This window comes from Canis aureus, chromosome 33, assembly GCF_053574225.1.
Source record: "Canis aureus isolate CA01 chromosome 33, VMU_Caureus_v.1.0, whole genome shotgun sequence".
Lineage (NCBI taxonomy): Eukaryota > Metazoa > Chordata > Mammalia > Carnivora > Canidae > Canis > Canis aureus.
In genome coordinates this window covers 32019045-32033239 of record NC_135643.1, presented here as the reverse complement: position 1 = coordinate 32033239, position 14195 = coordinate 32019045, and the positions used below count along the sequence as shown (strand labels likewise).

General features: G+C 36.4%; 1 protein-coding gene across 3 annotated transcripts in view; it reads left to right on the top strand.

Annotated features, from left to right (window-relative positions):
- The window catches only part of LOC144303892 (uncharacterized), a 305981-nt gene extending 297563 nt beyond the window's left edge, over positions 1-8418 (top strand). For 2 of the 3 annotated variants that reach the window (XR_013370920.1, XR_013370918.1), the window contains 2 exons: positions 3020-3149; positions 5232-8418. The gene's annotated coding sequence lies outside the window, so the exon portion shown is untranslated. Of the gene's footprint in view, positions 1-3019; positions 3198-5231 lie in introns of all 3 variants that reach the window. The other variant, XR_013370913.1, reaches the window with a different exon arrangement.
- Positions 8419-14195: the final 5777 nt, after the last annotated feature.

Sequence of the window (14195 nt, the reverse complement as noted above, 5' to 3'; positions counted from 1 at the left end):
GCAAATTAAATATTGCCAGTAATCCATTTAGTCTGATGTCTAGTATCTATCAGAAATCTTTTTTGATTACTTCTTAAAGACTTCTTTCCATAACCCCCCCCAAAAAAAAACATTTTTAGCAAAATATCACATGGAGTATCTTTTTTCCTAAGGCATTTAAACATAAATAGTTATTCCTTGAAATGTTATTTCACAAAAGGTTAGCATGAGGTAGAATAGGAAAGAGCCATTCCTTGTTTTCTTTCAAGACTGAGACACTTATAAGAGTTTTATTCTTATTCAGGCCCTGAGAATTACCCAGATCAGTTGACTACCAATGGGTTAATAAGAGAATAGAGAAAAGTATGACACTTAGTATGAAGAACATAAAAGCTTGTCAGCTTTAATTTGGAGTTCTTAATGTACACACATGCCATATTATTTATGAGATAGAATGAAAGTATAGTGCTAGTTTTTTTTATTTTCCTTATGGAAAAATGAACTCAGGTCATTCATTTTCCTTTCTCATAGGGAATTGCTGTAGTAGATAATTTTGTCCAAAAATGGGACAAGCATTATTGTTGGTCCCTTGTGCTTTTCCAGAACTCTGCCAGCCAGCCCTCATCAAGAAGTTAGATTTCCCCTTGCTTTTGTGAGACCCTCCACAAACAAAATGCAGCTGAATGATAGACTTCAGAGTGCATGGCTTCTGAAGTGAGGTCATAAGATTGGTAAAGTTTCCTCCTGGCTCTCTCTCCTTTGGGACTTTTGTCCTTGGAACCTAAACACCATGTTGAGAGGAAGCCAAACATCCACATATAAAAGTCACATCTAGGTGTTCGGGCCATAGCTCCAACTGAATTCCCAGCCAACAACAACAACTAAACTAAACAACTAAACTAAATGAGTCTTTAGATAATTTCTGGCCCCCAGCCTTCAAGCCACTCCATTTGATGCTAAGTGGATTAAAGATGCATTGTCCTCACTGGGCTCTGCCTCCATTGCAGATTCATGAGACAATGAGTATTTGAGGTGGTTTGGTTTATAACAATAGATAAATAAAAGAGCGCATGCTCCAGACAAAAAAAAAAAAATTATAACAGCATTTCATATAATTACAATGAAAGAAAAGAATTTGTTGCACATACATGAAATGCTTCTGAAAGCCAGACCTCATAAGAATTAAAATTCATCAGAAAATTAGACAAGATAAGGAAAAATTGCCATCTCTGAACATCCCTTTTCTGCTCTACACAACAATTCTTGACAGCATTTTAAAGATTATTGCTGGGATCCCTGGGTGGCGCAGCGGTTTAGCGCCTGCTTTTGGCCCAGGGCGTGATCCTGGAGACCCGGGATCGAATCCCACGTAGGGCTCCCGGTGCATGGAGCCTTCTTCTCCCTCTGCCTATGTCTCTGCCTCTCTCTCTCTCTCACTGTGTGCCTATCATAAATAAATAAAATTAAAAAAATAAAAAATAAATAAAGATTATTGCTACTTTCACTTCCTAAGGCAGTCAACTGACTGAACCACCGAGACCACCCCAAGACCACACATTTCTGACACCAACTACAGAATTTGGGGGTTCCAAAGATCACCCTCAGTTTTGCTAGTTCACTAGAAGGATACATCACACTTACTGTGGGCTGTTATACTCACAGTCACAGTTTATTGTAGGGAAAGGATAAAGATCTTTAAAAAAATCAGCCAGTGGAAGAGATTCATGAAGCAGAATCCAAGAAAGTTCCAAACAAGGAGTTTCCAGTTTTCCTTTCCTCAGGGAGTCATGGACAGTGTTACTTTTCTGGTGATGACGTGTGATGATACACATGGAGCACTGCCAACCAGAGAAACTCACCTAGGCTTCCATGACAGAGTTGACTGCCTAAATGTCTGACTGGGAGGCAGGGTTGAAACTTTTACTCTCCAGCCCCAAATGAGGTAGAGCGGATGCTGCGTGGCCCCAAACTTCCATCATAAGTCACATTGTTAGAATTTCTTATGTGTCCCAAAGCTCCCAATTTAAAAAAGATACTCTTTCTAGAGATCATCTTCCAGGAGACAAGGGTAAAATCCAGACCTCTTTTCTGGCAAGATTAATTTTTTTTCTACCTATTCTGAAGTTGAACTAACTTAAGTGACTAAATAGCTGATCTGTCTCTTTCACTTCCTGCTAAGGAATGGAGTTGGTCCTGATTATTCAAGAGGTGTCATAGAATATGTTTTATTGCCTCTTCTTAAGTAGTTATTATGTTTTGGTGATAATTTCCAACTTTTTTTTTTAAGATTTTATTTATTTATTCATGAGAGACAGAGAGAGAGAGAGAGAGAGAGAGGCAGAGACACAGGCAGAGGGAAAAGCAGGCTCCATGCAGGGATCCAGACGTGGGACTGTGGGACTCGATCCCGGGACTCCAAGATCACGCCCTGGGCCAAAGGCAGGCGCTAAACCGCTGAGCCACCCAGGGATCCCCCCAACTTTTTATCAGTAGGGAAACAATGGGAATGTGTGATGGGTTTGGTTCAGCTTTTCAGTACACATTCAAAGGTAAATGTTCTGGTTCTAATGCAGTAACCTGAGGCCTAACACAGTCATTAAACCATAGAGCTTCTCTTTGTCTTTTATGTATTACCCTAGCCTTACCCTTATGAATTGATACTGACTCTCTTCTTCCCCTAAACATCATCACCTCCCTATCTCCTCTCCCCATCATTGTACAAATGTTAATTAGAAGATAACATTCAAATATAAATATAAATAATAATCAAAATCTTTTTTTTTTCAGAATGAGTTTGCTGAATGATTTGACTCAATTCAAATCATTGGATTGAGTGCTGGATTATTCAAACTGGAAGGTTTTGCTTTATTTTGTTTCACTCATTCATTCAGAGTCTATTAATCTCCTGTGATGTGTCAGGTACTGATATGCACACAAATATAAATGCAATATATCTTCTCCCTATAGTGGGTAACTTTGTCAAAATATACATGACCTCTCTTCTCTCTTCTTTACTCCCTACCTTCCTGTGTTTTGTTAGTCTTTAGGATGGAGTAGAAAGTGCTGGGAAGGCGGATGTATATAAACAAAAGGTCTTTAAATGACCACACACCTCCTCTCCAACCTCTATCAAGAATTGCTGTTAGAAGTTTCCAGTCTGAAGGGGACAGGTGAGATGAATAAATAATTACAACACTCCAGGTGAAACACTAAGAGAGGTATGTTCAAAATGTTACTAAATACTTTAAAGTGTTTGGCTAACACTGTCGAAGTGGAAAGGCAAGTTAGAGGAATGGATTCTCTATTAGATTTCCCAAATTTTCATGAAAAATAGAAAATAATTGAAAGGAGAAAAAGATGTGTCCAGGTACTTTTAAAGTTTGCATTATATTTTGTTTTGATCCTATTAATTGATGCTTGTTAAATGTTTGGCATGGATTATTTTCTTGATTAGATAGAATGGTGAGTTACTGGTAGTGATGAGTGTTTTAATCATGGTCTGACATATAGTTTTAGAGGAGATAAAATTAGGTAGCTTTAGAATGGTAGAAATTTAAAACATATATATTTAGTCATTAATTATATAACACTGTTCATAGGCATCTTACTGTAAGAAGAAAAATAAGCCTTTTTTTTCTTTTTCATTAAAAAGAAATCTATATAGATGTAGCCTAAAGAGGATGAAAGTGTCGGTTTTTACATTTAAGGATTTGTGCTTTATGAGCCTTGATATGTTAATGCTTCCTCTGGGACTCTTCTGGATGAGCACATTGCACAGGTGGCCCATTGAATTTATAGACACAATAACTAAACAGGAGAAATAAGAGGCCAGATCATTTGTGGCACATGGGATGCAGCTGGCTTGGCCACTTAACAGCCAACATAAGTTTTATATGACACAGCCACTTACTAAAGCACAGGAGATATTCTTTTTCCTGGGACTCCAACCTAGTGCTTTTTTTTTTTTCACTCTTCCTTTGCTCTGGCACAGATCAGGAAAGGCTCTGAGAGCTGCTTTGTCAAACTCCAAAATGAGCAATTAATTTACAATAATTTATAAGGTTCTGAAGCTCCTTGAAATGAACATCTGTTAAATGCAACTTCGCTTTGTAACATTCTGAAACGTCAGTGAGTCAAACAGTTAAGGGGCTTGGAAATTGAAAAAGGTAAAGTGCCTGTGTCTGAAGAAAATTTGAAAAAGCCAGGGAACTAGCTTTTGCAAGTTAAAGTGGTTATTTTATTTTATTTTTTTAAAGATTTTATTTATTAATCATAGAGACACACAGAGAGAGAGAGGCAGAGAGAGAAGCAGGCTCCATGCAGAGAGCCCGACGCAGGACTCGATCCAGGGTCTCCAGGATCACACCCTGGGCTGCGGGCGGCGCTAAACCGCTGCGCCACCAGGGCTGCCCTAAAGTGGTTATTTTATTATTTAAATTGCAACCACCACTTGGTGGGTGGGAGTAGGGTACTTAGACCAGAATATCCTCCAGAACATCAAGATATCTATTGCCAAGCTTTGTTGAGAATAAAAAATAAAAATCATTACGCACAAACATACACAGACTCTAACTTTTGAGACTTAGAATTAGTTATGGGCAAATACTTTTAAAGATTTTCCTGCCAGTTTAATCTAAGCTAGTGCCATATTCAACATGGAGGTGGTCTAGAGAGCATCACTATTTCCATTGAGGTATATGGGTCCTGGAAAGAGAGGAGATGAAAGCATGAAAGAAATGGAAAAAAGAAAGAGTAATATATAAAACAAGAGTAAACAAGAGTAAACATGAGGGGGATCCCTGGGTGGCTCAGTGGTTTAGCGCCTGCCTTTGGCCCAGGGCGCGATCCTGGAGTCCTGGGATCGAGTCCTGCGTCGGGTTCCGGCATGGAGCCTGCTTCTCCCTCTGCCTGTGTCTCTGTGCCTCTCTCTCTCTCTATGTCTATGATGATAAATAAAATCTTAAAAATAAATAAATAAATAAATAAATAAATAAATAAATAAATAAATAAATAAACAAGAGTAAATGAGAAGTAGGATATGGTAGAGAGAAAAGAGGCAAAAAGATTGTTTTCTTTACTTTTGCATATTATTTGTATCAAGATAAGTTAATAAGATATTAATCGGTTTTTCTCTATTATTATTCCCTGGGCTCAAGCCTATAGCCAGACTCTGGTGCCCTTGGACAGTTTGTTTAGAGGGCGAAGGTGGAAGTTATTCACAAACAACCTGTGTTTTTGGATTTGTTTTCTAGAATCTTGAGCTTTTTGAAGAGCAAGAGATGAGAACAAGGACATTAGATGTTGGAGTGGGCCTGGAAGACGTTTGGTCCCTAAATGGGAGGTGGAAAGTCCTCAGAGGGCCATGCTGACAAGATGGGCCCTAGAGCTGGGTCCTTAGTCAAGGACTCTCTTGTGTTACATATGACATAAAAGCAGCCCCATCTAAACCTGGACAACGGACATCTCTGCACCAACCTGTTCAGAGAAAAAAGCAGAGGAACCTTCCTGATGTACTGACATGGTGTGGGACCTCTGGACTATTGTGATACTTGTGTGGAGGAAGGGAATCTTCCCATTAATTGAGGAAAAATTCTCTGTGTTCCAATGGGAGGAGGGTTCAGATTAGGGTGAGAAGTTTCACATTTCTCTCTGCTACATTTGGTGTGTGGGCTTGGAATTTCCTTTTTAATAACTCCCAAGTACATCATACTCATTTCTTGTTTTATTTGTAGCAGAGAAAAATATTTACAGTATTTTTATCTTTGACCTTAGAGATAGGTATGCGTATAGGTTTAGATATATATGTATAAATGTAGTTATTTTCACCCTGCCTTTTCCCACAAATGATTTTAGACAATATAATTGCTTTGTTTGGGGAAATTATCAATTCAGTGCTAAAAATCTCTCTTCCACATTGACAATAAAATATAGCTAAAAAATATTGTGCTACCAATTGACTTGAGACTAGAGCTAAATCTAAATTTACTCATTGTTTAAGATACATGGTTTATTTAAAAATTAAGAATTTACAAAATTCTATGGCTTAGAGAGTTGGTATTTTCATGAGCCCACATCATGTAGCAGCTAATGAATTTAAGCTCTAAGGCCAGACATACCTGAGATTCAATTCCAGGTTTCTTAATGCTATCTTTGTAATATTGGGCAAGTTATTTTCTCCTTAGTTGTATAGGGTCATTGTGAGGATTGACTGTAAATGTGGGATAAAGCACTTGAGCAGTGCCTGCACAGACTTCATGTTTAATGTTTAATAATGCTAGTTAGTTCTTCCTACTAAAGAGTCCTGCTATCAAGAACTTAGGATGTACCCATGTGAGGCAAGCAATCCATTTGTTCAAAACAAGTCATAATCCTTGGTTTATTTAAGTTAGACTCCTAAGAATCCCCAAAAACACATTTTAGCATTGCTACTATGTGTACCCAGAGAAATAAATCTATATTTCTTTGGGATATCTTATAAGTCAAATGATTTACTACTTCAAACTGATACTTCCCTAGACTTACGATGAAAAATGAGATGTCTTTATTCAATGACAATACCTGTGTTGGCTTGCTTTTTCCAAAAGTAGTAATGGATTACACTAAATTATTAGCATAGTTTTCCCACTTTTACCTGTTACTTCTACATATTTATCTGTCTCTCTGTGTACGTGTATGCTTGCCTGTGTGCATGTGCACATATGCCTACATTCATGCTCCTAAAGAATGTAAAGTTAATTAAGTTCAGTACCTTAATAGGTGTTGATGTTATCACATTGGCCCAATAAATGCTGTGCACCAATTTTTATCTATCTGTCATCTATCTATCTATCTATCTATCTATCTATCTATCTATCTATCTATCTATCTTTGGGAGACAGTGAGTGAGCAGGAGGAGGAGCAGAGGGAGAGGAACAAGTTGACTCCACACTGAGTGCAGAGCTTGATGTGGGGCCTGATCCCAGGACCCAGAGATCATGAGTGGGGATGCTGAGTTGACTGAGCCACCCAGGCACACCCTGTGCACCAATTTACAAACTAATTCAGACTACTGAGAATCCATGGCAGGACTAGATAATGCATTTTTAGAGCATATTTGTACAATACATGACATATGCTGATATAAATCATTTTTAAGAGGGATCCTACAGGGGGTAATACTTGCTTATTCAGCAGTTTTTGTTGTTGTTGTTGTTCAGCAGTTTTTTAAGGAAAAAATGTGGTCTTTATTTGAATAATATAACTTCTACCTCATTTAAGATATTTATTAGAAAGTTATTTTTACTTGGGAATTTATTATTGCTCATAAAAATAATTAGAATAACCAAACACGTACAATGGAGTGAAAAATACACACTGTTAAGTAACAATATGTGGTGATTATTTAGTTCAAAAATACCAAAAATCCATAGGGTGGTAAGATTGTCCTTCCTTACCAAAAAGGCGTGGAAACCTTTGTTAGATGGAATTGGCAATAAGGTTTCCTCATTGACTGCATTGGAAGTTTTGTTTTCTTACATAAGGCTTGAACACGGATTGTGGAGTTGTTTCTCCTCTTGCAAACATTGAGAATTCTGTCTTTAAGGTTCTCTGTGCTTCCTGTTATCTTCTAGATCTAGGCAGAGCAGACTGTGGAAGTGTTTGCTCTGATGGCACATGCTGTCTGTGTTACACATTGTTTTACTCTGGAAATACTCTTTTAGAACTACAGTTTGTTTCCTGTCTCCTGGAGTTCATGTCAGAGGTGGGAGGGACTCTGAATGTCCTAGATCAGGGTTTTACTGAAAAAGGTTTTCATTTTTTCTTGAAAAAGTCATGGAGGAAAAAAAAAAGGAAGGGCATGTGAAATTACAAAGTAAATTGTTTCAGTTGCAAACATTACCTTGAATGTTTTCTTAAGGCTCAGAGAGAATTATTTGTGGCAGCAGAATGAATGACTCTAAGAGGTCAATATCCAGTTGACTTTTTACAGAGTTTTACTAATCTAGGTAAAACATTATCCTATTATTGGGAATATTGGATTGCAAAGAATGATTCATTGATAAGCCCTGCTTAAAAAAGAGAGTTTAGCTATTGAGCAGAGCCAAATAATAGATTTTTGTAACTTCTAAGAGTTTATCCCCAAACAAGAGTATATGCACAGACTTGACTATATCAACTTGTTCACTGTAGCTTTATAGTATGTTTTTTTAGCTGAGAGAACAAATTTCCCAGTATAATTCTTTTCTAAAAATGCTGATCATGTATTCATTCAGAAAATCTCAGGGGCATCTGAGTGGTTCAGCAGTTGAGCGTCTGCCTTTGGCTCAAGTCCTGATCCTGGGGTCCTGGGATTGAGTCCTGCATCAGGCTCCCTGCAGGGAGTCTGCTTCTCCCTTTGCCTGTATCTCTGCCTCTCTCTGTGTCTCTCATGAATAAATAAATAAAATCTTTAAAAAATAATCTGTATATCTGTCATATTCCATCACCTTTGCCATAAGGTATATTTTAATGTAAATTATATTAACTCTGCAAATAAATATAGTAGAATTAAATCTGTACAGTTTTGAGTTTTTCATCTAAGAATATTGAATTTTTTTAACATTGAGGAAGTACATTATATCTAGCATTATCCAATTTTATATTTGTGATTGGACTCATTTTTATGCTTGTCAAGGTAATTTTTAATCTTGTTTTTGTCACCTGTGTAATATACATTAGATGTATAACTTAGCTTCAAAAGTTTTGGTGAGGATATTTTTATATGTTTAGCAAAGTCAGTGTTAAAACTGTTAACAGGACAAAGCCACGTACACGAAGCCAATAAAATTCACTGAATTAAATGGCATAGATTTGTGATCTATTTAAGAGGCTTAACCAATCTCTAACTCTGTTTAACATAAAAACTATATTTTTAACATAGAATTTAATTTAAAAATAATATTTAAAAATCATTCAGGAAGACTTTGAGGGGCTTTATTGTCTCCATGTCATTTTATATGGGGTACCATTCATATATAAAGTATTCATAACTGATGCTAATGTTTGGTAGAATGCCCAATAAACAGGTTTCATTTCCTAAATACAGTAGTAAATATCACTCCTGCCCTACAAAACTCCACATTCTTCTGCTCCCTTTTCAAAATCTCACCCTTGCTCAATGGCTCTCAGCAGATCTCTTCTATTGAGTCTGTTCCTACTTGTCCAGTTTGCCCAGTATTTAGCACAGTTGCTGAGGTAATGCAAGTCAGTTTTCACTACTTATTAAGGATCCATAAATCTTGCCAGGGAAGAGATAAGCAATCTTTCTGTTGCTCTCAACTTTGAATCTGATGTTCAGATGAGCCCTGACTGTACTAGCTTGGCTTTTTTCTAACTAACTTCCGGGTTTCATTCACATCCTTAAAACAACTTTCTAGGAAAATGTCAAGGAAATAAAAACTTTTCAAAATTTATAAGAAAAATATCAATTGCAATTGCATAGCATATTTTTCCCCCAAATTTAAATTCACTCATATTTTTATTATGCAAATGTAGATCCCATGATTACTAGTTTATAATTTAAGTACAACCAAAAATGAAATCTCATCCGGAATATCAGGCTGATTTGGGCCCTACCCTCACTAACCCTTTATTTCTGAGAACTTGATTTCTATACTTAACACCCAGCCTTGCTGACTGAGGTATCTGAGGCATTGGCTCATTCTATCTTCTACTATCTCACATCAAGATACTACTTGCCTACTGATAGGCATTACCACTTTCCAGATTCATGTCATTATGACTCTACCTTTGTGTATGTCAATTTGAGTGGAACTTCAGGTCATGAAACCCCATTAGGCATTTGGTTTAGTGTTAGTATTTCTGCTTGGGCCCAATTCCAAAGTTATTTCACTTTTCACAGACTCAGAATTATTGCAGTTCTGAATACTTGCTTTTTCATGCCAGCCTACTGCTCAGGTAGCTTCAGACATTTTATCTGAGACAATGAAGACAATGAAATTATCATATCTTCCTGGACATCTCTAGATTAATTATTTTTTTCATGCAGTTTGCAATTCAATTCCAAACTTTTAAAGGGCAGGAATTAGGTGTTATTATATCTCTTGTTGTTGCAGCCATATATTTTTGAAAAAGATCCAGATACATGATTTGATAAAATCTGGTATCTTATAAAATCAGAGCATGGATTATTTGAAATAGGACCTGACATTGTATTCTGACTACTATGGTTATTTCTAGCACATAGTTTCTTATATATAGTATTCAAAGTTTGCTTCTTGGTTAATCTGTATGAGTACTACATAAAATGTATTGTTAAAAGAAGCATTTTCCTTAGATTATTTTAAATTGTAATTATTCTCAGGGAACTTTTGAATAAGTTTCTCTACTGAAAATTCTTAACATGCATAACTTGTGTTGGGGAACCTCTTCCACTCTGCACATAGAACAGTCTTTTCAGTATAGCACCTGAAGGGGTCACTCATACACAGGACAAATAATATTCTCCATGGCATAGACTAGAATAGTACAATGCCTTTGAGTGGTCTTGGAAGCATTTGACTGACTTCTTAGGACAGAGCAGTTGAATTCTTTCTGGAAATAAAGGTTGTTTTCCTAACGAGTATATTCAAACTTAGGAACATAAGGGATATTCATCTTATCAATTTTGAAAAGTTCTTATTTCCTTGACATTTTCCTAGAAACTTGTTTTAAGAATGGAAATGAAACCCAGAGCACATAAGTATTAGAGAGATTAGACTTTCAAAGGCTTTGAAGGAAATGAGGGCAAAGTTTTTTCAGACTTTTACTCTCTATTTTCTCAAGAAGAAAGGATTTTTTAGGAGCAGGGTTGAGAAAGTTTGCAATTTCATAGCATATCTTCTTTTCAAAATTAAATTTACTTGTATTTTTATTACCCAAAATACAGCTCAAGAAAGCATCCCCTTCTTTCATGGTTTATCACTGATTTCACTTCTAGACTAAAATATATGAAAACAAGCAGCTTCTAGCAATTAGATATTGCTGTAATAAATAATACTGATATTTTTCCCATTAAAAAATTAGGGTTGATTAATTTCACACAAAGGGAGATTACCTTGAGAGTTCTGTCACATGTATGATTGTTGTATATTTAATGTATTCTGAGTTTTTAAAAATAAAATGTGTGTGCCTAAAAATCCTAGCACAATGAATATATGCTAAAAGTTCTTGATTTTGAAATACTTTAAGTCTATTTGTGACCAAAAATTAGACGAAAAGGCTAGTTTTTCCACACTTTCTCTGAGTAGGTTTCCCTATTTCTAAATTTAAATTAAAGTTGACATCTGAAAGTCGTTTTATAGACGAAAGAATTGTTATATGTCTAGGTTCCTTATGTTTGACACTTGCATTTCTCTAAGCAAGCAATACTCATTGATTACCTAGAAGGTTTCTTTATGCTTTGTTAATTTGATAGACCCAGCAATTTATTAGGTGTTTCCTGTTTTTAACTGTAGTCTGATTCTGAAGGAAATGAGCAGTGTCTGTGGCACAGCAGATGAGTCTGTGTCTGATGAGAGCCATGTGGGCCAAACTCTCATTTTTCATAAGTGCTGTCATTTTACAGATGTACGACCTTTTTCTTCTTTCTTCAGAGGAGGAGGGGCTGGGGGAAGAAGATAATGCACAGGGTTCATTTGAGAAACTCTTGTAGGCAGATACACAAATCATGTCATGTAAACCAGAACAGGCTAAGGAAACCTCACATCTCTTTTCCGAAGACAATAACAGATAGGACAGAGAAAGATGGAGTCGAAGATGATTAGGAAAACAGGAATGGTTAATGGATAACAGCAACGTGGCGCCAAGCTGTTCATTCCATGTCATAAAGATATGAAGCCACACAAACAGAGGCCAGGTAAAAGGTCTTTGAATGCATATCCAATCAATGCACATGTAGATTTGTGCTTTGAGACTATTTGATGGAGAATAATATGAAACAGGGAGAAGTTACTCAAAGCAAATTAAGCTATTCATTCCTTACAATTCACAGGACACCCAGGGCTGGCTTCATGGACGTATGGTGTCATCTGTGGAGCCATACAGGACTTGCCTCTCCTTTGATGCTCTGGTGTTTTCCCACATTTCCATTTTGCACTGGGTCCCAAAAGTGACAGAGTAATTTCTTAGCCTGCCTAATAAGTTTTGGACCTGTATTTCCATTGTGTTTTAGTACATGATTTTTTGACTTTTCAATTCTGAAACCAAGGGTCCACACAGTCTTGAAACCAAGATGGTTTAAGTGGTCATCGCAGTGGTCAGCAAGAAGCGATCTCTTAGCCAATTTTCCTACTCAACATCTGACTTACCTTTACTTCCTCTAGGCTTAGGGGCTTTATTTAAACAAAGTCATATTTGATGAAAAGCTGATGTTATATCTGGAAGATTTTCACATTGCAACTCATGTTTATGATAGAATTTTTTAAAAAATTAATTCTTAGATTCTGTTCCTGAGGTGAAACTCCATGTTATAGTCTCTACACTTGAACGCCCATATGCCCTATACATTTGTATATACATAGCTAGGGATGTTTAGTGATCAAAACTACATCTTATTTTAAAAACTACAATTTTATTTCACAATATAAAAACAAACGACCAAGCCTAATGTTTTCATCCATACAAAGGGCCACAACTTCATAACATCTCCTTATGGAAATGTCTCCACCATTTAAAGTCTTCATTTGAAATAAATGTTCTATAATATTATCATCTCACCATTAGAAAGTGTTCATTGAAAATAGTATTAGGTTTTACTTTACTCTTGCCAAAATACTTGGTAATATCGAGCCAGTTTCTGTTTTGTGAGCATGTGCGTTAGGCCTAACCATGAGTCCTGTTACTGTAGCATGAAGTTAGTTTCTCATTTCATTCTGGAGAACTTTTTTGTTCAATTCATTTACTTGACTTGGTCCTGCCATAAAACGAGATGAGAATGTAATTGATGAAAGCCCAGGGAATGATCTCGCCTGAGGTTTATTGGACTTCATTATTCAAGGGGGTTCTTTAATCTGAGCTTCTGGAGAGCAACCTCCATCTACCTCACATACATTACAAACTGTACTGGGAGACGGGGAGCCATGCCTCATCCTCCCGTCTCTGACTCAGGAGTTAATGTTTATTTTGGGGTGAACTACAAAGGGAGAATCTCTTTCCCTTTTGTTGATCTTTTTCAAAAAGAAGATAACACGCAATGCACAACACAGATTGTATCTAACGATAAATGGGAAGAGAAACTCTGATATCAATTAAATCAACTTTATATATTCATCTTAAAGAACACTCAATCAATTTAAATGCTTTCCGGTTGTGTCCAAGCAGAACATTAAATGACAGTTGCCAAGCAATTTCTATTTTACAAATCAATTCGATGCTAAATTGGGGTATATGGTAAAAATGGCTAATCTATTACATAGGGTTTTTTTTTTAAAGACCCTTCCCTTCCCCCAACCCAAACTGTTAATTATTGCACAGTCAAGGGTGCAATTAAAGGCTGGAGAGATTTGTCTAGTGAGATAACAGGGGGGGAAAACAAGGACACATCTCTCTATTGGCGGTTACATCACACTTGATAGCTCTCTCATGGATGCTATTGTGTTTGTTCCTTAGCAGAATGTCCTAGTCAATAGATACGTAAGAATAAAGAGTAATTGAGATGTACATCTGCCTGATTATTGGAGAGGAATATATCCTATGAAAGGCCTGAAAGATTCTCCTCTACTCAAACATCCCAAATGCAACTCTTTCTCTTTAGTTAATGCCTCTGGAAAATGTCATTGATTGGAATACAGCTATCCAATCACTTATTTATTTTAAGATAAGGGACTATAAACTCACTTAAGAGAGACATAGCAATTCTTCTAAGAAACAAGCAAGAGTTTCTCATAAGATTTAATTTATCCAACAGAATCGAGCTAAGACAATACAAAGATATTTAAAAGCAAAGATAATCTTCTTATGAGATATCCTTTTATCTCCATTCTAAACTTGAAGGCTCTTAACCTGTAACTTTAAGGGGACTCAGGTTTGTTTCAGGCAAAACCTTTTCCATTACTTATGAAGGCCTTGTTCATCTAATTTTTATCTTCCCTATTTAATTTTTAACATCATCTATTTCTGCAAATAAATTTTTCTTTGTTTTACTTTCTTTTTTTTAACCAATAGTCAACTTCTTGTCATAATCTTCTGAAGTCGTGGCA